Source organism: Malania oleifera, chromosome 9 (genome assembly GCF_029873635.1).
Source record: "Malania oleifera isolate guangnan ecotype guangnan chromosome 9, ASM2987363v1, whole genome shotgun sequence".
NCBI classification, from domain to species: Eukaryota; Viridiplantae; Streptophyta; class Magnoliopsida; order Santalales; family Ximeniaceae; genus Malania; species Malania oleifera.
The window spans coordinates 89236908-89258865 of record NC_080425.1 but is presented as its reverse complement, the minus strand read 5'-3'; the positions used below and the strand labels follow the sequence as shown (position 1 = coordinate 89258865).

Here is a 21958-nt window from a genome sequence, read left to right as displayed (position 1 = left end):
ATTGCATTCAAATGGATTTCTACATCAAAAATCCATGAGAGATAGTTGTTGCCTTTGATGTTAAGGGGAACAAACTCAACTTTACTTAGACTAGGCATCTGAATAAATTAACAATAATAAAGCGATTTAGAAAAGCGAAACATACTAACTAAAATAATACAAAAATAGTAATATAATATATTTTTTAGGAGATTAAAAATATACCCCCTTTAAGAGGTAAACAATTACTATCTCTTTTGAAGATTAAATATATTGTCTATTCAAGAGATTTATATATTCGGGAGATTAAATATATAACCTCTTTAGGAGGACTATTTTACCATCTCTTCTGGAGATAGATAATATATATATAGACAGTATAAAAATAAAACCAGCCATTGAGGCGGTATTAATAAACAAAAATAAAACCGTCCATTAAGGTGGTATATATATAAATATATCAGTTGGGTAGAGCATCGTGCTGATAACGAGTTATAAAATAATACAGGAATAAATAAACGTGGAAAATTAGAAAGAAATGAACACAAGTAAAATAAAATAAAAATAAATAATAAATAAAAGTGAGACTGGATTTACGTGGTTCGGTTTATACCTACTCCACGGATGGATGAAATCTAAAATCCACTATTTTAAGAGGAATTACAAAATATATATGACTTTTGTACAAATATCTCACCTTCTTATCTTACAAAATATCTCACTTTCTCTTTTCTCTTCTGCTTCTTTATTCTCTTTTTTTTTTTTTTTTTGCATGCTCAATATTTTGCACTTTGTATTTTGTACTCTACATTCTTCGTTTTTCCTCTCCTTATCTCAATCAGATGATCCCCTTTATATAGCCGTGGGAGGAGCAAGTGGGTTTGTCTAATAATAATAATGGATTCACATGCATGGGAAACATGAGGGAGATGAGGCAAGTACATGGATGATGACATCCACCATTCATTTCGCAACAATTCTCAATTTTATTTTATTTTTCTATTTTGGAAATCAAGAATTGCAGCCGATTTTTTTTTCTCTAAAGCCCAAATCGACATTTTGTACATTTGTGTATATTTTCTCAATTTCCTTCATATTTATGTTTTTTTTATATTTTTTTTAATATTTTGATAAAAAAACTTGTGTTGTCGGCAGCTGAAGGAAGCACCGGGGAATGACCTACTTCTACTGAAACAAAGATTTCGTGAATTGGGTCAAGCCAAAGCACACACTCCACTTTACTCTGAAAATCGGAATGTGGGAATGCCCAGATTTTTACACGGTTGCGGTGCACGGGTGGCACGAGTTGGACACATCGGTGATGGGAGAACACGTGAAGCACGTGTTATAATTTTTTTATTTCATTACATTTTTCTTCCATTCCATTATTTCATTCTAATTTTTTTTGTGCCTAGATTTTTGTGCAAGTTTTTTGTTTTGTTTTGTTTTTGTTAATTCAAACCAACTTTTGAAAAGTCGGTTAGGTAAGAAATATTAAATTTTAAAATTTGTCTATATAAAATATACATAAAATAATATGTTAAATAATTTTTTCATTCTTAATTATATATTAAATAATTTTTTTTATGTAATTAGGATGTAAAATGTCATTTTTTGTCTTAATATTCCCAAAAGTAAATTATTTCAAATTTTGTTGTTATTGTATTCATTTTTTATACAATTTATTGAAATTAAAAAATTAACTTACTTTTTTTAATTCATTTGAAAAATAAATAAAAAGTAAAAAAAATTTTTGTATTAAATGATACTTAAAAATATATTTTTTTATTTATAACTTTTTATTTAAATATTAAAATTTGAAAAATAATATATATTTTATTATTATTTAAATTTAAAAAAATTACGATTGCCACTTCCAAGGGGGGAGGCAGGGGCAGAACTAGGGAGTGGGGAAATTTGATTTTGGGGGAGGGGCAGAATCGCGGGGTGGGGGGGAGTCAAGAACCTGCTTTTGAAATGTCCGTTCTCAAATTTTTTTTTCTATTTTGGCAGTAAAAAATTGTGGCTGATGTTTCTTTTTTTTTTTCTAAAGCCCAAACCGACATTTGGTTCATTTGTGTATATTTTCTCAATTTCCTTCATATTTGTATTTTTTGATTCTTTTTTTTAATATTTTGGTAAAAAACTCAAATTGAGATACCCAATTATAATTAATTACTTTAATTAAAGTAAATTTATTCATATAAGAAGAGTCTTTTATCAAAATATAAAAAAAAAAAACACAAATATGAAAGAAATTGAGAAAATATACACAAATGTACCAAATGTCGGTTTGGGCTTTAGAGAAAAAAAAAAAAAAATCAGCCGCAATTCTTGACTGTGAAAATAAAAAGAAAATAAAAAAATTGAGAACCGACTCTTCAAATGTCGGTTCTTGACTCCCCCCCACCCCGCGGTTCTGCCCCTCCCTCCCTCCCTCGCCCGCCAATTCTGCCCTTGCCTACCCCCTTGGAAGTGGGAATCGTAATTTTTTTAATTTAAATAATAATAAAATATATATTATTTTTCAAATTTTAATATTTAAATAAAAAATTATAAATAAAAAATATATTTTTAAGTGTCATTTAATACAAAAAATATTTTTTACTTTTATTTATTTTTCAAATGAATTAAAAAAAGTAAGTTAATTTTTTAATTTCAAAAAATTATATAAAAATGAATACAATAACAACAAATTTTGAAATAATTTACTTTTTGGAATATTAAGACAAAAAATGACATTTTACTTCCTAATTACATAAAAAAAATTATTTAATATATAATTAAGAATGGAAAAATTATTTAACATATTATTTTATGTATATTTTATATAGAAAAATTTTAAAATTTAATATTTCTTACCTAACTGACTTTTCAAAAGTCGGTTTGGATTAAAAAAAACAAAACAAAACAAAACAAAATAAAAAACTTGCACAAAAATCTTGACACAAAAAAGAATTAGAATGAAATAACGGAATGGAAGAAAAATGTAATGAAATAAAAAAATTATAACACATTTTTCACGTGTTTTGTAAAGACTCGAACCCGTAAATAAGGAAATAAACAAGAAATAGACAAAAGAAAAGGGGGATTTCTATAGGGTTCGTCGACGAAGGCAGCATGTTCGTCGACGAAGTCCCTTTAGTGCCTTGTCAACGAAATTCAGAGCATCGTCGACGAGGAAATACCAAACAAATAAGAGAAAATATCCAGATGGGGTTCGTCGATGAAGGAATGGCTTCGTCGATGAGCTGTGTTCGCTAGCTCGTCGACGAGTTTGACTAGGTCAATGACCCTATAAATATCCATTTTGGTTGTTTAAGAGCTAGGATACTCCCAAAAGCTCTCTCTCTCTCTAGAATCGACGGATTTCCTCTCTCTCTCTCTCTACGATCCTTCGTCGTTCGTCGTCTGTTTCTAGAAACGGAGGTTCTTGCGTGGATCAGAGGAGGAAACTTTACAAATATAGTGGATCGGATCGTCGTTTTAAAGATTTTTGGATTTTCCCAAAAATTGAGGTAAGGATTTAATTCCCTTTTTAATTAGGTAGTTATATAGTAGTTTAGATTACAGTAAAGTAATGTTCTATGGTTTTTAGGTTTCAAGGATCCCGGGTCGTTGTTTTGGACCAATCCGTACGTGTTTTCATTCTCGAGTTTAAGGTAAGAGAAATTTGTTTACAACAGTATTTTTGTAAAGCTAAACCGCTAAAAAGTTAGTTTATGCTTATATATATAATTTGACTACTTATTTGCTAAATTTCACTGGGTAGAAATGCCGATTTTACAATTTTACGGTTTTGGTAAAAATGAAGATTTTGGCGTATGATCTCCAAATTTTACAAAACCTCTTTATTTGCGCTAATATTATAGTAGGAGATGCTTGAATCCTTTATTTTCCATTTAAATGATGTTTATTGAATTTTGCACGATACAACAGATTTTCGTTCAAATGAGTGTGACTTATGTAATGAAATGAAATGTGAGAATTCTTTATAATACTTGCACGAACTATGGGAACTGGAGTTCCATTTTTCTATACAGGAAAATATGGAAAACAGGTGTCGGTTATATACCGTGCTATGTACGTAAAAAGAGTAAACTGAGAGAGTGTGTGGCGATTTATACCCTAACGTGTTTGTATGAGTTTGTGAAAATACTGGAACTGCATAGGTTAATATGTTTTCATTATAAATCGTATATATGATAAATGGAACCACAATTTGATACCAAATGAGTTGAAAGACACTTAAGTTAAAGGAGTTGAAACATACTTCAGTATAGAGGGGTTGAAAGATACTCCCAAAGGCTCAGTTTCGTAGCTAGTAAAGTATAGTGCAATCACACATGTGAATCAGTGTGAGTACCAAGATAGTCGGTTTGCAATAGTAATGAAACCACTGGTGAAATAATGGATCAGATGGGGGCAGTCGGACTATAGAATAGATGCTCAACAATGCCTGCACAAATAGGGCATGTTAGAGTTATCAGTGTATAACCTGTGCCACGGGGTAAATAGGCGTAATTATGTTATACCAAGTTGGGCGTCGTTCTAATATTTATATACATGATTTAAAAGCTTTCATGGAGAAAATTTATAGCGTATACATTGTTATACCTATTGCTTCACAGTATTGAAAATGTTCGTTGTTTGTATCAAATTTAATTGAAACAAGCATATGCAGTCACACACTGTTGTAATACCTCCCACCTTACTGAGAAGTGTCTCACCTCATTATCCAACCTTTGTTTTCATGTCCATCAGGATGTCGGTCCTAGTTACTAGAGGGACTTGGGAGGTTGTTTTTGGGTTAAACTTGTTCTTTTTGTGTATTAAAGTTAGTTGAAATATTTTTTGGAGGTTGTAATAATAGGTTATGTTCTAAGTATGGATAAATGTACTTGAGGATACAATAGTAAGCTCTGGTATATGTCCAATAGAATCCCTATGGATGTTTATGTTTTTTCGCAATATTTACATTACAGTCATTTGTATGATACACCTGTATGTCCCTGTGTAGGGTGGGTGGTTGTTGTATGTTATCAAGTACAGGTTTTTCAGTAGGCATGGTAGCAATCGGGGTCTATTTAAAGGACCGGTTTGTTACATGTTCTCCCATCATTGATGTGTCCAACCCGTGCTGCCCGAGAACCACAACCATGTAAAAATTCAGGCATTTCCACATTCCGGTTTTTGGAGTAGAGTGGAGTGGGTGCTTCGCCTTGACCCAATTCACGAAATTTTTGCTTTGGTACAAGTAGGCCATTCCCCGGTGCTTCCTTCGGCTGCCGACAACCATTCTCCATTGCTTGTCTTGTCCGATCCAGCCCGTGGTTGGGTCACGGAACGCGCTCATATTCATGTTTGGGGTGGGAACCACAAGGGGGTTGTCGTCAGGTTTGATCCATTCACAAAGATACGGGTCGGATAGGTTAGTAGGTGTAGTTTTGGACCTGTTTGTTATGGGGGTCGAGTCTGGTGTAGAGGATGACGAGTTTGTTGCCAGGGAGGATGGTGGCAAATCCAGACCAACACCCATTTATGTCGAAGAGCTTGGACGAGTAGATGGTCGGGTCAAGGGTGACTTAGTTAATGAGGTCCTTGGAGATGGAGTGAGCCCAAATGATATTGCCTCACACAGCTCCCTTCGGGTTGTACTGGTAAAAGAGATGATAGATTCAATTGTAGTACATTGGTTCTATTTAGTTCGAAAGAAAAGTAGAATAGCGGGGAAATGAAAGATTAATTAAAATTAGAGACAATTTTTCTACTTTGGAAAAAAAATTGAAGTTAATTTTTTAAAATATTTTTTTATGTAATTAGGAAATAAGATGTCCTTTTTGTCTTATTATTCTCAAAAGTAAATTATTTCAATTTTTTTGTTATTGTATTCATTTTTATATAATATTTTGAAATAAAAAAATTAATTTATTTTTTTTAATTAATTTGAAAAATAAATAAAAAGTAGAAAATATTTTTTTATATTAAATGACACTTAAAAATATTTTATTTACAAATTTTTATTTAAAATCTTAAAATTTGAAAAATAATATATATTTTATTATTTGATTTTGGGTGGGGGGTTGAGATTTGGTTTTTGGGGGGTGATTTGAAAAGTCAATTCTCAAATTTTTTTACTTTTATTTTGACAGTTAAGAATTGCAACTAACTTTTGTTTTTTATTTATTTTAAAGCCCAAACCTATGTTTGAAAAGTCGGTTAGATACATTTGTGTAAATTTTTCTAATTTCCTCTATATTTGTGTTTTTTGATTTTTTTTTAATATTTTGGTAAAACACTCAATTAACAAGATGAATGGAATTTACTTTTTTCGAGCTGATAATGTCAAACACGTATGAAGTAATTATAGTCATCAATTCTATAACCAAAAATCAATTTATGAATAATTATATGCCCTCATAATAATGTCCTAACAAATAATATATCCAGGCTTTAATTATTTATTAGTTGCTATTTTTTTTTAGCCCGCCAAAATACGCTTGCCTCTCTCTTCCTTCCCCTTGGTCCCTCTCTCTCTCTCTCTGCCAGTCTCTCATTCATCGAAGCCCCATATTTGTTCCTTTCGTTTCGATGTCTGCAACTCCCAGCGTCGGACGACTAGCTTAATCAGCTTCGTTTCAGGTGCGTAGTCCTTCTGGTCTCGATATGTTCGAATTTGAGTTTCTTGTTCTTTGATTCCCGAATGTTGTTCGTTCCATGGAATTTTCTGGCAATTTCTGTAATTGTCTCCCGTGTTTATTTCGTTCGACTCCATCGGATTAGTTTATAGTTCAGGTCGTTAATTTTATTAGCATCTGATTTCTATTTTTTCCAATCTAATTACAATCTTCTTCATATCATTATGGTATCTGTTTTCTAGGGTGAGGTGGGATTTTGTGGTTTTTGTGTAAGTTTGCTCTTCAGATTTGACGACTTAGGTAATGTGAAGTTTTTTGAATAGAATAGAAGGATGGATACTGCCGCAACAGATGCTGTCTTTAATTTGCAATTTGTGCGAGTGGAGGGTGTTAACAGATTGTCAAACTTCTTCCCAATCAGAATTTTTCACAGCTACTCTTTTCCTTCAAAATGACGTAACTCTTGCAATCTTGCACAAACTAGAATCTTCTATTATTCCTTTCCCACATTCAAATGGACTGGTTAATCCTCTTACAAACTCCAGCGTTGGTTCAGCCTTCTAGACACACATATCTCCCACCTTGTACCTGCAACTATAAGGTTTGGTATTATATACGTGCTGTAACGATAAAAACTGGGTAGTGAAGAAAACATAGAATCTGTAATGTGATTAAGGGTTTAGCCAAATTCCGAGGATTGGGTAACGAAATCTGCAAAAAGTTATCCAAAAAGTTTCATCGCTTGGCAATTATAAGATTGTAGACAAATCTAATTTGCCAATCCCTTATTTTCCTCTGTTTCCCCTCACTCTTCTTATCCTTCTCATCTTCATTCTCTATCTCTCTCTATTTCTGTTCTTTTCATCTTCTCTCTCTTTTTTGTTCTGTTTTCTCTTTTCTTCTTCCTCCTCATTTCTCCTTGCTTTGTTTCTTATCTTTCTGATATTTTTAGTCTAACTGTTGCTGCCAAGAATCGAATGACTTTTATTAAACCACCCTTCATCTGCAACCACTAGAAAGGAATCAAACAAGAATGACCTAGAAGACTCGGGCTGTACTCGGGGGATCACTTCGATGCCTAAGTTAGGGAATGGGAGGTTCAGATTGTAATAGTAAGTGAAAAGTGAGTGAGAATGAGATGCTTACCTCCTCTGGGATCCCCTTTTTATAGTGGTGGAGGCAGACCCTCTTTTAACTTAGTATTTACAAGCGTGTTATTATATTTAGGGGGGTTATAGGTAACTTAAGAGCGGTTATGTAGGATATCAATAGTTGTTTTGTAATCGTATCGAGGGGTTACGGATAACTCAAGCGGGGTTATGTGAGATATTAATAATGGTTTTGTAATCGTAATCCCTCATGAGTATGTCTACTAATTTTGGATGTATCAATATATTTGAAATAAATTTATTTTTTTTGAGAGTGTTTCGAGGTCCACCATACAAGCTTTCGATGTAATTCGAATCGGTCCCCAAGCATTCCAACTTAATCTAAGCCAGCTACATGGCTTCCTAGCTTACCCAAATTACAGAACCTATTGGCCCGATCGAGCCGATGTCTTCACCGTGCGGTTCAATCCGAATTGATATCTTCACTATCCAGCTCAATCCGAGCCAATATCTTCACTATTCGGCTCAATCCGAGCCGATATCTTCACTTATTGGCGCAATTAGAGCCTACATATTCACTATTTTGCTCAATCCAAGCCGACGCTTTCATCGTTTGGCTCAATCTGAGCTGGTGTCTTTATTGTTTGGCTTAATCTGAGTCGATGTCTCCACTGTTCGGCTTAATACAAGCCAATCTATTTGGTGCCATATGAGCGATGCTCATCAAATGGGCTATTACTGGTGAGCCGCGTTCACTCTTTTGTTGCCTTATGAGTCGTGCTCATCAAATGGGCAGACCTTTAAGGCCTCATGAGCGGTACTCATCAGATGGGTCATTATTGGTGAGCCGTGGTCGCTCCTTTGTTGCTTTATGAGCTGTGCTCATCAAATGGACTGGTCTTTGGGGCCTCATGAGTAGTGCTCATTAGATGGGCCATTACTTGTCAGTCGTGTTCACTCATTTGTTGCCTCATGAGTTGTGCTCATTAAATGGGCAGGTCTTCAAGGCCTAATGAGCGGTGCTCATCATATGGGCCATTGCCGGTGAGATGTGCTCACTCCTTTATTGCCTCATGAACTATGCTTATTAAATGGGTAGGTCTTCAGGGTCTTATGAGCGGTGCTCTTTAGATGGGCTGTTGTTGGTCTAGGCATGTTGATCCGCACAGTTGGAATTCACGCTGTTGGGATTCGCGCCATTAGGGTTTGCGCCACTGGGGTTCTCGCGCCATGAGTTTATAAGTTGCTTCCTTCCCCTTCTTAGCCGCTTTATCCTAGTCCCTCAAACTCTTTCTTTTTAGATCGGTATGACTTCTTCTTGTGGTCATGATATCTTCTAGATTGATGTATTTTTGGGCTCGTTTGACCAGTTCTCCCATATTGGTTGGGAGTTTTTTCCCTAAAGAGTTTAAGAAGTACCCTGGTTGAAGAGCTGTTTTCCAAACTGTTATCGCTACCCAATGATCTAGGTTTCAAATCTCTAAAGTGGGGTTGAAAAAAGTGCATGCACTTCTTAAGTGTCTCCTTTTCCCCTTGGACAAGACCTGTTAGATAAGTTGAGACTTTTGCCATTTTTTGGCTGCTGACAAAATGCTTGACAAGCTGCTGCTCCATTTCAGAAAAGTATCCAATAGAGCTAGGCTTTAGGGTTTGATACCACACTCTGGCATTCCCTTTTAGGGTGGCTGCAAATGTTTGGCACATGATTGCATCGGACGCGCTTTGCAATTGCATCAACACCCTAAAGGTATCTAGGTGGTCCAAAGGATCGGTCAAGCCATCATACCCTTAAATATTTGACATTTTGAAATTACTTGGCAAAGGGATCTCCATTACTTCTTTGGTAAAAGGAGGGTTTGAAGATTTGGTCGATGATTCCCCCACGGAGGGGTAGTTGCAGACAATACTTCTATCTGATTAGCTTCTGGACCATGCTCCCCATGATCCTTTTTTTGATGCAAGATCATAGTGAACATGTCTTCTACCATTTTTTGGAAGGCTAGAAAGTCACTCAGTGACACACTTGGGTTATCTATTAGAGCAGGATGAATTAATTGGGGTGATTGGTTTCCCTTAGCAGGTTTTGACTTGGAGTTATGCGACGTGGTCATGGTCAAGGATAGAAAACCTCCCAAGGATTCCCACAGATGACGCCAACTGTTGCTGCCAAGAATCAATTGACTTTTGTTAAACCATCCTTTGACTGCGACCACCTGAAAGGAATCAAGCAAGAATGGTTTGGAGGACCTGGGGTCTACTCCAGGGGATCACTCCAATGCCTAAGTTAGAGAATGAGAGGTTCAAATTGTAACAGTAAGTGAAGAGTGAGTGAGAATGAAATACTTACCTTCTCTTGGGATCCCCTTTTTATAGTGGTGGAGGCAGACCCTCCTTCAACTTAGTATTTACGAGTGTGTTATTATGTTTAGGGGGGTTATAGATAACTTAAGGGTGGTTATTTAGGATATCAATAGTGGTTTTGTAACCGTATCGAGGGGTTACGGATAACTGAAGCGCGGTTATGTGAGGTATCAATGGTGGTTTTGTAACCGTATCCCCTCATGAGTGTGTCTACTAATTTTGGGTGTATCACTAACTATTTTTCTGCTTCCGATTTTTGTTGTCTTTCTCTCTCTCCTCTACTCTGTTTTATCCTAAGCGTTGTTTGCAAGTCTTCTTCCCTCTCCCTTATTCTTCCTTCTTGTGTTCTTCTCTCCATTCTATCTCTCTGATTTGGGTTTTCTTTTAATTTTTGTCCTCAATTCTCTTCTCTCTTTTTCTACCCTTTTTTCTCTCTCTAAACTCTTCTCTCTCTCTCTGTCTCTCTCCTCTCCCTTCCGCTTTCTCTCCAGTTCTCTCTCTCTCTCTCTACTTGCCATCTTGAAACCATCTAGGAATTTAAATCCCAATCTCAGATTTCAGCCCTTTCAGTGTCCTCTAGCCCTTTCAGGAATTTAAATCCCAAATCAGAGACGCTTGAAATCCTCTTCCAATTTCTACGAACATTCTTCTGAAACCAGAAAAGGAATTTTGGAGGCTCAAAACACTGTTCATCATTGCAAAACGTTGAGAAAATTACAGTCATGCCCCTTGTTTTCGAGCACCACTTGCCAGGCATCATCTTGGAACACCACCTACCACCATCAGAAACAGACACTTCCAAAAAGCTCCTTCCCTTCATCTTCATCTGATGAGGAGGGTCACACACCACCTGTAAATTTCCACGCTGACACCCTTGAAAATCTCTTACTTCCTGGCACTTCTCTTCACACTGCCACCGCCACTGGACTCACCAGTCTCACCTCCCTTCAAGTTACCGGCTTCCAAAATTTCATAGCTGTAGGACCCTTGCTGGCGGCTTATGCACCCCATGTGCCAGCGACATGCTCGTGGAGAACTCCCTTGAAGCTGCTGCAACTTCTGGACTCGCGAGAAAATAGTTCTAGCCACAGTGTTTTGGGTTTTCCCATGATATTTTAGTCTGCAGCATGACATTCTGATTGCGGACGAGATACTTTTGCGAATATTTTGTTACAAAACCCCAGAAATTGGACTGCCAACATATTATAAACACTTTGGAGCGTCAATTGTCTCTGCCAGCATCATGAATCAGATTTTGATGCATTTTTTGAGTTTTCTTAGTGATTGATCCCCCAACGTTTCAAAATTTCAAGGCCAAATTTTTTGTAATTAGGGGAGATTTGATGTAGGACAAGAAGCCGGACCATAGGTAGATCCTTGTTGGTGACTTAGAAGAATTGGGTTAAGGGATTGTTAGGCTTAGTTAGTAGCTTATTGTGTGCATAATTTAGTGTTGAATTATGAATTTTGGGGCTTGTGTGTAATATTTGTGTATTTTATGGGTATGTAATTTCATATATCTTTTTAGAGTTATATGTATATATATATATATATATTTATGTACGTGTAATTTCCAGTATTATAGATTTTCTTTTAAGTAGCGGGTGAAAGCCATGTAGAAGGAGGTTTTTGTTGGCTGTAATTCCATGATGCTCTCCTGCATCAACCATCCTTTTAGATAAACCACATATGAAACCCTTAAGTTGGCACAATCACTTTTGTATCAACTTGCAAAATCCCATTCTTTCCATCTGTAAGAAATTCTCACCCCAATCCCTTTATATTACTGAAAATTGAATGATCCGACATCATATTTGGTATTAAAGCCAAGTCAATAGTACGGAAATTATTAGCAATTTGCTTGGTTTGACTATGGAGAGATGTGAAATTCCACTAAGTGCAAATGGCAGTGGCTGAATTCAATAAAACTCAAGAAAAAATGTTTCTGATCTGTCAACTGTGGCATAGGTTTTGGAGATGTAAAGGTGGTGTAGAATGTTGCACTGCGGCATATAGTATGACTGTTAAGCTAGACATACATTATTGCTCACAACAATACAACCTAATATTGAATCTTTTACGTAAAGTGGTAATCTAACATGATCTCAAAACTGGTTAGCAAGAGGTTCTAGATTCTAATATGTGATGTTTAAAGAATTACTCTATTTCTTGTAATGACTGTTATTTATCATGTCTTTATCTCCCATGTGCAGGGGAGTGTTAAAGCATGATATACATTGTTGGCCTTGGCCCACAACCTAACAGCTTAAACTTTTAGGTAAAGTCGTAATATAACAGTGACCAATGAAGGCAATTGTACCAATACATGAATTAAAAACTGTAGTTTAATTATTGTCATTAAATGTATTTTGATTTGACATTTTTACCTAAAATCATGCTTCAATAGGGATGCTTATTTCATGCTTCCATGCACACATAATTATTTGCATGAAGCTTTTGTCTTCTTCATCTATTTTCCCCCCTACTAATATGTGGCATAGGATTGCTTAAATAAGTGAATGAATGAGCCTGTGTTGATGCAATACTTGTTCTTATTAATGGTTATTTAGTCATTTAGCATTATTATTAATTGTTTGAGTTTGATTTGTAATTAGTGTAAGTTAGTAAGGGTATCATGGTCTTTCCTATTGTACTTGACATATATATTATAAATAGAGGGAGAGACCTATCATTGAGTTTTGGTTTTCCATTTTACCCAATTATTCAACATGGTATCAGAGCATGATTCTGAAACCTATACCCTAAGTGTCATCACCACCATTAAACCGAAGCTTGAAACCCAAAACCCGCTGCATCTCTATCATCATAGAAGATTTTTCAGCAATACTATAACCCTATAAAACAGCCAGCAACAGCAGAAAGTCAAACCAGTCGCTGGAATTTTCTGGGCAACACTGCTGGTTCGAGAACGTCAAACCCACTATAGATTTGTCAAAACCAACACCATAGTCATCCACAGACACTGTTGATCTGCCCCCCACTGAAATCCCACCTCCAGGTAATGTCCCACGCGCCCTCACATGCAGGACAAAGGCTGCCATGGTCGACCCCACCTGCCGGCATGCGAAGCCACTTTCAAGCATGGTTTTGACCTGAAATGATCCTGCAGTGATCCAATCTCTCTATTAACATGTTTTTGGAGTTTTTCGTGATGTTTTTTGCCCAAAGATCTCACCTTTTTTAATTGCTCAAGTGCAGCACACAAGGATTGGTTGTTTGATGCTTCGTGAAGCAATTTATCAATGGTTATTGAGTTTATTGGGTCTGAAACAGTGGGATTTGCTGTGTTTTTTTTATTCAATGATCTAATTTCTTCCATATATAAAAGAATCAAGTTGTTGAACATGTGTTTTGCTTAAAGATCCAATTTTTGCTTAACCTTGCACTTGTGGTAATTCGTCAGTTGTTGTTTGGTGTTAGTAACAGTCATTGGTGACTTTCTTGGAGCAGTGATAGTGATCATAAGCTGTTTTTTGTGAGGCTATGTCAATGTTATATAAGTTATTGATTTCTCTATGGTAGTTTTAGTGGTTCACTTCTCCAATAGTTTCAGTGCTGTGTGTTGCTTTCTTGGGGCTGTGTTTGAGTTTCTTGGTGCTGTGGCAGTCTTGTATTGATTTATTTGTGACTTGTTCATGGTTGGTTACCTTGTTCATGGTTGTTTCGATTGTCCCAACAATTAATCTTATGGTCATTGGTTTGAGTTTGTGAATTTTGGGATGGAGCTTACGAATCCCAAAAGTATGGTTCCTTTGTTAATCACTTGCTTAAGTGAACTGTGTACTGTGACTATATCAGAGGAGGAGTATTCAAGGTTTCTACAGTGTTAGTCATCTCAGCAAGTATCTTCTCACATTGTGTCTTTTGCCCAGAAAGGTAATCCTACAGTTTGTATGTCATCTGGTATCCTTCCTATTAGTTCTTGGGTTATCGATTTTGCTGCCACTGGCCATGCAACAGGTGCAACCAACTTCTTTTCTAATCTCTGGTATCCTAAAAATTTACCTCAAGTTACCCTTGCTAATGGGTCCACTATTGCTATTAAGGGGATAAAAACATTAAATCCTATTCCTTCCATCTTTCGTTCTTTTGCTTTATACCTTCCTAAATCTCCTTTCAATCTCGTGTCAGTTAGTAAGCTTACAAAGTTGCTAAATTGTTCTGTCATATTCTTTCCTGATTTTGTGGTTGTTCAGGATCTAAAGATGAGAAAGACAATTGGCACAGGACTTGAGACTCGTGGACTTTACTACTTTGATTCACCTTCTCCACCCATTGCTTGCACAGTTGCAGCTACACCACTTCAAATCCATTGTTGCCTTGGTCAATCGTCATTGGACAAGTTGAAATGGTTAGTTCCCGCATTGAGTTTTGCGTCTAATCTCCAATGTGAGTCTTGTCAATTGGGCAAGCATCATCATATTCCCTTTGCTTCCTGGGTCAACAAGCAAGTGGTTAGTCCTTTCATGCTAGTCCATTTTGATATTTTGGGTCTTAGTCGTGTCACATCAAAGTTGAAGTTTCGGTACTTTGTGACATTTGTTGATGACTAGTCTAGGATGACTTGGTTATATTTAATGAAAGGTTATACCAAGTTGTTTGATATCTTTTGTACCTTCTGTTCTCAAGTAAGGACTCGATTTGATATGCCAGTTAGGATACTTCGTAGTGATAATGCTAAGGAGTACTTCAGTACCCAATTCAATACTTATATGACCAGCTTTGGTATGATCCATTAGTCCTCTTGTGCCCACACTCCACAACAAAATGGGGTTGCAGAGCGAAAAAACAGACATATTCTTTAAGTCACTCGTACCCTATTGTATGAAATGAATGTGTAAGCGGAAGCCTTGAATTCTATTGAATAAATTTTTCATATGTACATCACAATCTTATGTAATACAATCACCTATTCTAAACAAGGAAACAATCCCCCTACCGAATAATATCAAATCCCCCACATTTACCCACTTTCCTAACTTGTTTATTATTTATAATGATACTTGGGATTTTAACACTCCCTCTCAAGTTGGACCATAAATATTTATCATCTCCAACTTGCTAATGAGATCGTCAAAGTTCTGTCGTCCCAACCCTTTAGTGAAAATATCTACAGTTTGTTCCTTGGTAGGTACATAAGTCATACAGATAATTCCTTTTTCAATTTTCTTTTTGATAAAATGCCTGTCCACTTCCACATGTTTAGTCATGTTATGTTGAACTGGATTGAGAGAGATGCTGTTAGTTGCCTTATTGTCACAATAGAGTTTGATAGGAAATTTCACTAGGACTTGTAATTCTTCCAAGAGTTTCCGTAACCACAGTTCTTTACATATCTCTTGAGCAACTGCCCTGAATTCAGCTTCAACACTACTACGAGCCACCATATTCTGTTTTTTGCTTCTCCATGTTACCAAATTTCCCCAGCCGAATGTGCAATAACTTGTGGTGGACCTTCTATCTTTCACTGATCCTGCCCAATTTGCATCTGTAAATATCTCTACTTTTTTGTTTTCACATTTATTAAAGAAGAGTCCTCTTCCCGAGGATCCCTTGAAATATCGAAGGATCTTGTACATGACATCTAAGTGGGCTTCTTTTGGTGAATTTATGTGTTGGCTTACTATACTGACTGCAAATGCAATATCTGGTCTAGTATGTGATAGGTAGATTAGCTTACCAACCAATCTCTGATACCTTTTCTTTTCAACTGGTATTTCACAATCTTCAAACCTCTTTACCGCTTCAATCGGGGTTTTGCTGGGTTTGCATCCAAGCATGCCAGTTTCAATTAGGAGATCAGTAATGTACTTTCGTTGAGAAAGACTAATTCCCTTTCTCGTTCTCGCCACTTCCATGCCCAAAAAATACTGCATTTGTTCAAAGTCTTTAACTTCAAATTCAGCAATCAGAACCTTTTTCAATCTCTCCATCTTTACTGTATCATTACCAGTGAGGATTATATTATCAACATACACTATTAGAATTGTTTTCTTACCTCTTTCAAACTGTTGGAAGAACAAGGTATGATTTGATTGCCATTGTCGATAATCTTGATTCTTTATTACTTTTGCAAATCTGTCGAACCATGCGCTGAGAGATTGTTTGAGTCCATACAAGGACTTCTTGAGTTTACACACTTGGTTTTCTTCACCTTTCCCACTGAATCCTGGTGGTATAGTCATGTACACTTCTTCTTCTAACTCGCCATTTAAAAAAACATTCTTAATATTAAGTTGTTGCAGTAACCAATCTAAGTTGGCTGCCAAGGATAAGAGGGCTCGAATTGTATTTAAGTTTGCCACTGGTGCAAATGTCTTTGTATAGTCAATGCCATAAATCTGTGTAAATCCTTTTGCAATAAGTCTGACTTTATATCTTTCAATTGTCCCATCAGATTTATATTTCATTATGAAGATCCATTTACAACCCACTGGCTTCTTTCCTTTCGACAAATTTATCAACTCCCAAGTTCCATTTTTTTCTAGGGCTCGCATTTCCTCCATGACTGCCTCTCTTCATTTAGGTATTTCTAGAACTTCCTGAATATTCTTTGGAAATTTCATCCTGTCAAGATTAGAGACAAAAGCATGATATCCTGTAGACAAGTTTTTATAAGACATGTATTTAGACGAGGGGTATTGAGTACATGACCTGGTTTGTTTTTTGATTGTAATAGGTAAATTGATATCATCAGGTACAAGATTATCAGAAGAAAGCTCAATTACCAGATCAGGATTGGGCGTGGACTCATGGTTATTTGGAGCCATCACCGGTTCCAACGCTCTTGGTGCCTCAGATATGAGATTCTCCATGTTCTTTGTGTTCGACTTTCTTGAGTAAACAAGTATGTTTGCATTGTTTTGCTTTCCTGTATCTCCCCCTAAGGTTAAGTGTTCTGTTGTTTTTGGCAGGTTAGGAAGTGATGTAATGGAAGACTCGATAGATGGGTCAGGGAATGAAGCAACGGGAGGCTCAATAGGTGGTACGGGTTCAGATGATGCAAATTCAGTAGTAAAGAAGTCAAAGAACTGATCTTCACTCAATTTTTCCCCCTGAAGAAAGGGATTTGGGAAATAAGGAGTGGTTTCAAAGAAAGTAACATCAAGACTAACAAACAGCCTTTTTGAGACAGGATTATAGCATTTGTAGCCTTTTTGGGAAGGGGAATAACCAAGGAAAACACATTTAACGACACAGGGATCCAATTTATCTCGGTGGTGTGCATGAACATGAACAAAAGTAGTACAACCAAAGATTTTCAGCGGGAGACTTGAGGGGAGTCGAGAGGAAGGAATGTGTTCCTAGAATTTTTGAATAGGGGTGACAAAGGAAAGTACTCAACTCGGCATTCAATTAATGAGATGTGTGGTTGTTAAAATGGCATCGCCCCAAAAATAGTTTTTCATGTTGGTAGTGAATATTAATGCTCGGGCTACTTCAAGTATATGACTATTTTTTCGTTCAGCAACCCCATTTTGTTGAGGGGTATCCACACAAGAATTCTGATGAACAATCCCATTTTCTTGAAGATAAGTTCCCAGAATAGTATTAAAATATTCTGTACTATTACCAGTACGTAAAATTTGAATGAGTCTGAAACTGTGTATGAATCATGGAATGAAAACTGATGAAAATGGAGCGGATTTCAGTTTTGTCTTTTTGTAAGTAAACCCAACAAAGACGAGTATGGTCATTAATAAAAGTAACGAATCATTTTGTATTGGTGCGATTGAGGGAACGTGAGGGACCCCACAAATCATTGTGAATCATAGCAAATGAGCGAGATGATTTGTGTATGGATGATGGGAAAGAAGTACGACGGTGTTTTGCAAGCTCACACACTTTACATTGAAACTCAAAAGACATTATATTTGAACAAATAGAAAGAAACAAACATTTTAAATATTGGAAATTGGGATGACCCATCCTTGAATGCCATAACAAAAGTTCACTATCTCTAAAAATAGATGCAGAATCACAAATTGTAGTATTACATAGTTCACTCAAGCTTGCCTCCTCAAAGTAGTAGAGTCCCTCATACGCCCTAGTAGTACCAATCGTCTTCCTCGATGATAGGTTCTGAAAAACACAATGAGATGAAACAAATTTAACAAAACAATTTGAGTCTTTTGTTAACTAGCTGATGGATAACAGGTTGCAAGATAACTTGGGAACATGTAGGACATATTGTAAAGTTATAGAGTCAGATATGTGAATACTCCCTTTACTAGCAACCATATGCAATTTTTACTCTCAAATTCCCAACATATGGTGAGTAGGATGAAAACAATTGATAAGAACCAATCATATGATTAGATGCACCTAATTCAATTATCCATGGAGATTTGTAACAGGATGTAGTATTTAAAGCTGACAAATAATTACCTTGGTGGGCCAGGGAACCAGAGGAAGACTGACCCGATGTTTGAATTGACGAAATCATTTTATACAGCTGATCTAACTGCTCAGGACTGAATGCACTACTTGAGGAGGTATTGGTCTTTTCTCCTTGTAATTTTTCAGTTGACCTGTTAGTGCTAGCTTGGTACCCATGATTTTTTTGGTATTATCTCGGCTTCCAATATGCCGGTTTTCCCTGAATCTCCTAGCAGGTATCTTTTAAATGACCTATTTTTCAGCAATGTTCACACCATAATTTACCTTTTTGTGGTCGTTGACTGGATCTCCCTTGGCCTTTTGATACAAGGGCCAAGACATCAGGCCCATTAGTGTGCCCATTTGGATTTGGGGTGGATACGGGTAGGTCCAGCCTGACACGGTCACTTTGGGGCCTCAGCATCACACGCCTCCTACTCTCCTCCCTCCTAACTTCTGCGAAGACTTCTCAGGTTGAAGGAAGAGGTTGCCGGCCATGGATGCGTCCCCTCACGTCGTCCAGATCTCGGTTGAGGCCAGCAAGAAATTTGAAGACCCTTTCGTTTTCGAACCTCCTTCGGTATCGTGTGTTATCACTTGAGCACTCCCACTCCTCGTCGATGCTCAGGTCGAGCTCTTGCCAGAGATGGGTCATCTCCATGAAATACTTAGTAACGTCTTTCTCACCTTGCCTCATCTGCCACAATCGGGTCTTGATCTCGAAGATTTGCGAGTAATTCTCGATGTCGGAATATGTCTCACGAACGGTGTCCCATACCTCCTTCGTCGTAGGCAAGAACAAGTAGATTTTCCCGATTGACTGCTGCATCGAGTTGATGAGCCAAGCAGTGACCATGGAGTTTTCGAACCTCCATTTTTGCAAGGCTACAACGTTGGTAGAGTCTGGTTTCCTCCGTTGGCCGGTAAGATAACCTAGCCTCCCTTTTCCTTCAATCACCAGTTTTATGGATTGAGTCCACTCATGGAAATATTTTCCGTTTAATTTCTCCATGGAGGGTGGAAAGACTGTGTTGTCTAACCCATTCGAACCCCCAACAGATGTGGCCTCTGAGTCGCCATCGATATTTTGAGAAAAGGTCGACCCTTTGCCGTTGACGGTGCCGCTGGCCATAGTTAGCTAAGGTTGAGAAACCCTAACTCTGATACCATGTAAGCGGAAGCCTTGAATTCTATTGAATTAATTTTTCATATGTACATCACAATCTTATATAATACAATCACCTATTCTAAACAAGGAAACAATCCCCTTACTGAATAATATCAAATTCCCCACATTTACCCACTTTCCTAATTTGTTTATTATTTACAATGATACTTGGGACTTTAACAAAATGTCCCCAAAATTTTTTGGAGTGATGCTATGCTCACAGCTTGCTTTCTCATAAATAAAATGCCATCCTCTGTCTTTGGCGGTAAAATCCCATATTCAGTTATCTTCCCTAAGTCTCCTTTGTTCTCCCTTCCTCCTCGTATATTTAGTTGTATGTCCTTTGTCTATCAATTAACTCTAGGAATGGATAAGTTGGATCCTCATGCTATCAAATGTATCTTTTTGGGCTATTCTTATATTAAAAAGGATATCGATATTATAGTTCTATTCTACATTGATTTTTTGTCTTTACTGATGTCACCTTCTTTGAATCTACACCATACTACCTTGGTTCCTTAAGTTCTGTTGACCTTAATGAGTCTTTTCCTCTGCTTTGCCTTTTAGATCCAAACTTAGTATTTGTGCCCAATCCTCCTACTTCTTTATCCAATTTGAGTCCTTCTTATTGCTTGGATCATCCTAATTGCAAGTATACACACAATGCGACTTAAGGGGGAAGTGCCTCCTCCAGCTTTTGCTACTGTGTCTCTAGTTCCCTTGTCGGATGATCTTATTTCCCATGATGTTGATCCTCCTATAGCTAATCGAAAAGGTAAACACACTTGTACCCAACATCTAATCTCTAATTTCGTTTGTTATGGTTTTTTGTCACCCTCTTATTACTTTTTTGTTAGTACTCTGTCTTTCATTGTTCTTCCAAAATCTATTTTCAAAGCCTTGTTCCATTCTAGGTTGAGGATTGCAATGGTTGAAGAGATGTGTGATACTTTGTAGTGATAATGCTAAGGAGTACTTCAGTACCCAATTCAATACTTATATGACTAGCTTTGGTATAATTCATTAGTCCTCTTGTGTCCACACTCCACAACAAAATAGGGTTGTAGAGTGAATAAACAAACATTCTTGAACTCACTCATAGCCTATTGTATCAAATGAATGTCCCCAAAGTTTTTTGGAGTGATGCTATGCTCACAGCTTGTTCATTCATCAATAAAATGTCATCTTCTGCTCTTGGTGGTAAAATCCCATATTCAGTTATCTTCCCTATGACTCCTTTGTTCTCCCTTCCGCCTTGTATATTTGGTTGTGTCCTTTGTTCATCAATTAACTTCAGGAATGGATAAGTTGAATCCTCATGCAATCAAAATTTTCTTTTTGGGCTATTCCTATACTTAAAAAGGATATCGATGTTATAGTTGTACTCTACATTGATTTTTTGTCTTTGCTGATGTCACCTTCACCATCAAGATTCTCTTCCTCAACAGCTGAAGACTTGCACTTTGAGAGGTTCAAAATGTTTCAAGGCTATGTTGGAGCAAATCATATAGTTTTCTGCAGGTTTCCTACGCTTGCTCACAAAGATAAGTTGGCTTCCTAAGAGAAGCAGATGGTTACTTCTCCCAGTACAAATAGGCCTGGGAGGCCTGGTATTTCACTGCAGCGAGGACAGCTTCCTCTATCCCATATGCAGTCCATGCAGCAGCCTCAGCCGCCACAATCTCAAATTACTCAAGTGCAGTTTCATGAAAATCAAATGAACCCTTATTTGCAATCAATTAATTTGCAAGGCTCTCTCTCTCTCTCTCTTTCTCTCTCTCTCTCTCTCTCTCTCTCTCTCTCTCTCTCTCTCTCTCTTAATTTTAATACAAATATCTTAATTTGACTGATTAATTTGTTGAAGTGAGAATTGAATGCTCTTTATATTTTATGTTTTTTGGGGTCCAAGGAGGAACTGGGCTACATAATGGGAGACAGCCTCTCCCATCTTAAACCCTTTTCAACTCATTTTAAGATTTACTTAGAGACCTATAATATGATAGCATTAACATGTCCCATAAGATACTAGCGTCCTTTTTGACTAAGAGAAGAAAAAATAGGCTACAAAGCCTACATTGTTTATTTATTTCAAAAATAGTTTCCTCTTCTCCATCAATCATGTCCTTTTATTTTTTTGGGTAAAATTTAGCCACATCTCCTTACTTTTTAGAAAATGACACTTCACCTCTTGAATTTTTGAAAATTATCACAAAACCCCTATTAATTTTATTGACGAAATGTACCTTCCATTATTTGATCGTTAGACAATTGTTAAGTTTAGTAAAAAAATTATATTTTATCCT

The 21958-nt window shown here is 36.7% G+C and overlaps 1 long non-coding RNA gene and 1 pseudogene across 1 annotated transcript; one reads left to right on the top strand and one right to left on the bottom strand.

Moving 5' to 3' along the window:
- Positions 1-5062: 5062 nt before the first annotated feature.
- Positions 5063-5672, bottom strand: LOC131163566 (beta-fructofuranosidase, insoluble isoenzyme 2-like; annotated as a pseudogene).
- Positions 5673-6489: 817 nt separating this feature from the next.
- On the top strand, positions 6490-21546 carry LOC131163643 (uncharacterized). The gene is made up of 2 exons (XR_009139079.1): positions 6490-6621; positions 21104-21546. It is a non-coding gene; the product is annotated as an uncharacterized LOC131163643 (long non-coding RNA).
- Positions 21547-21958: the final 412 nt, after the last annotated feature.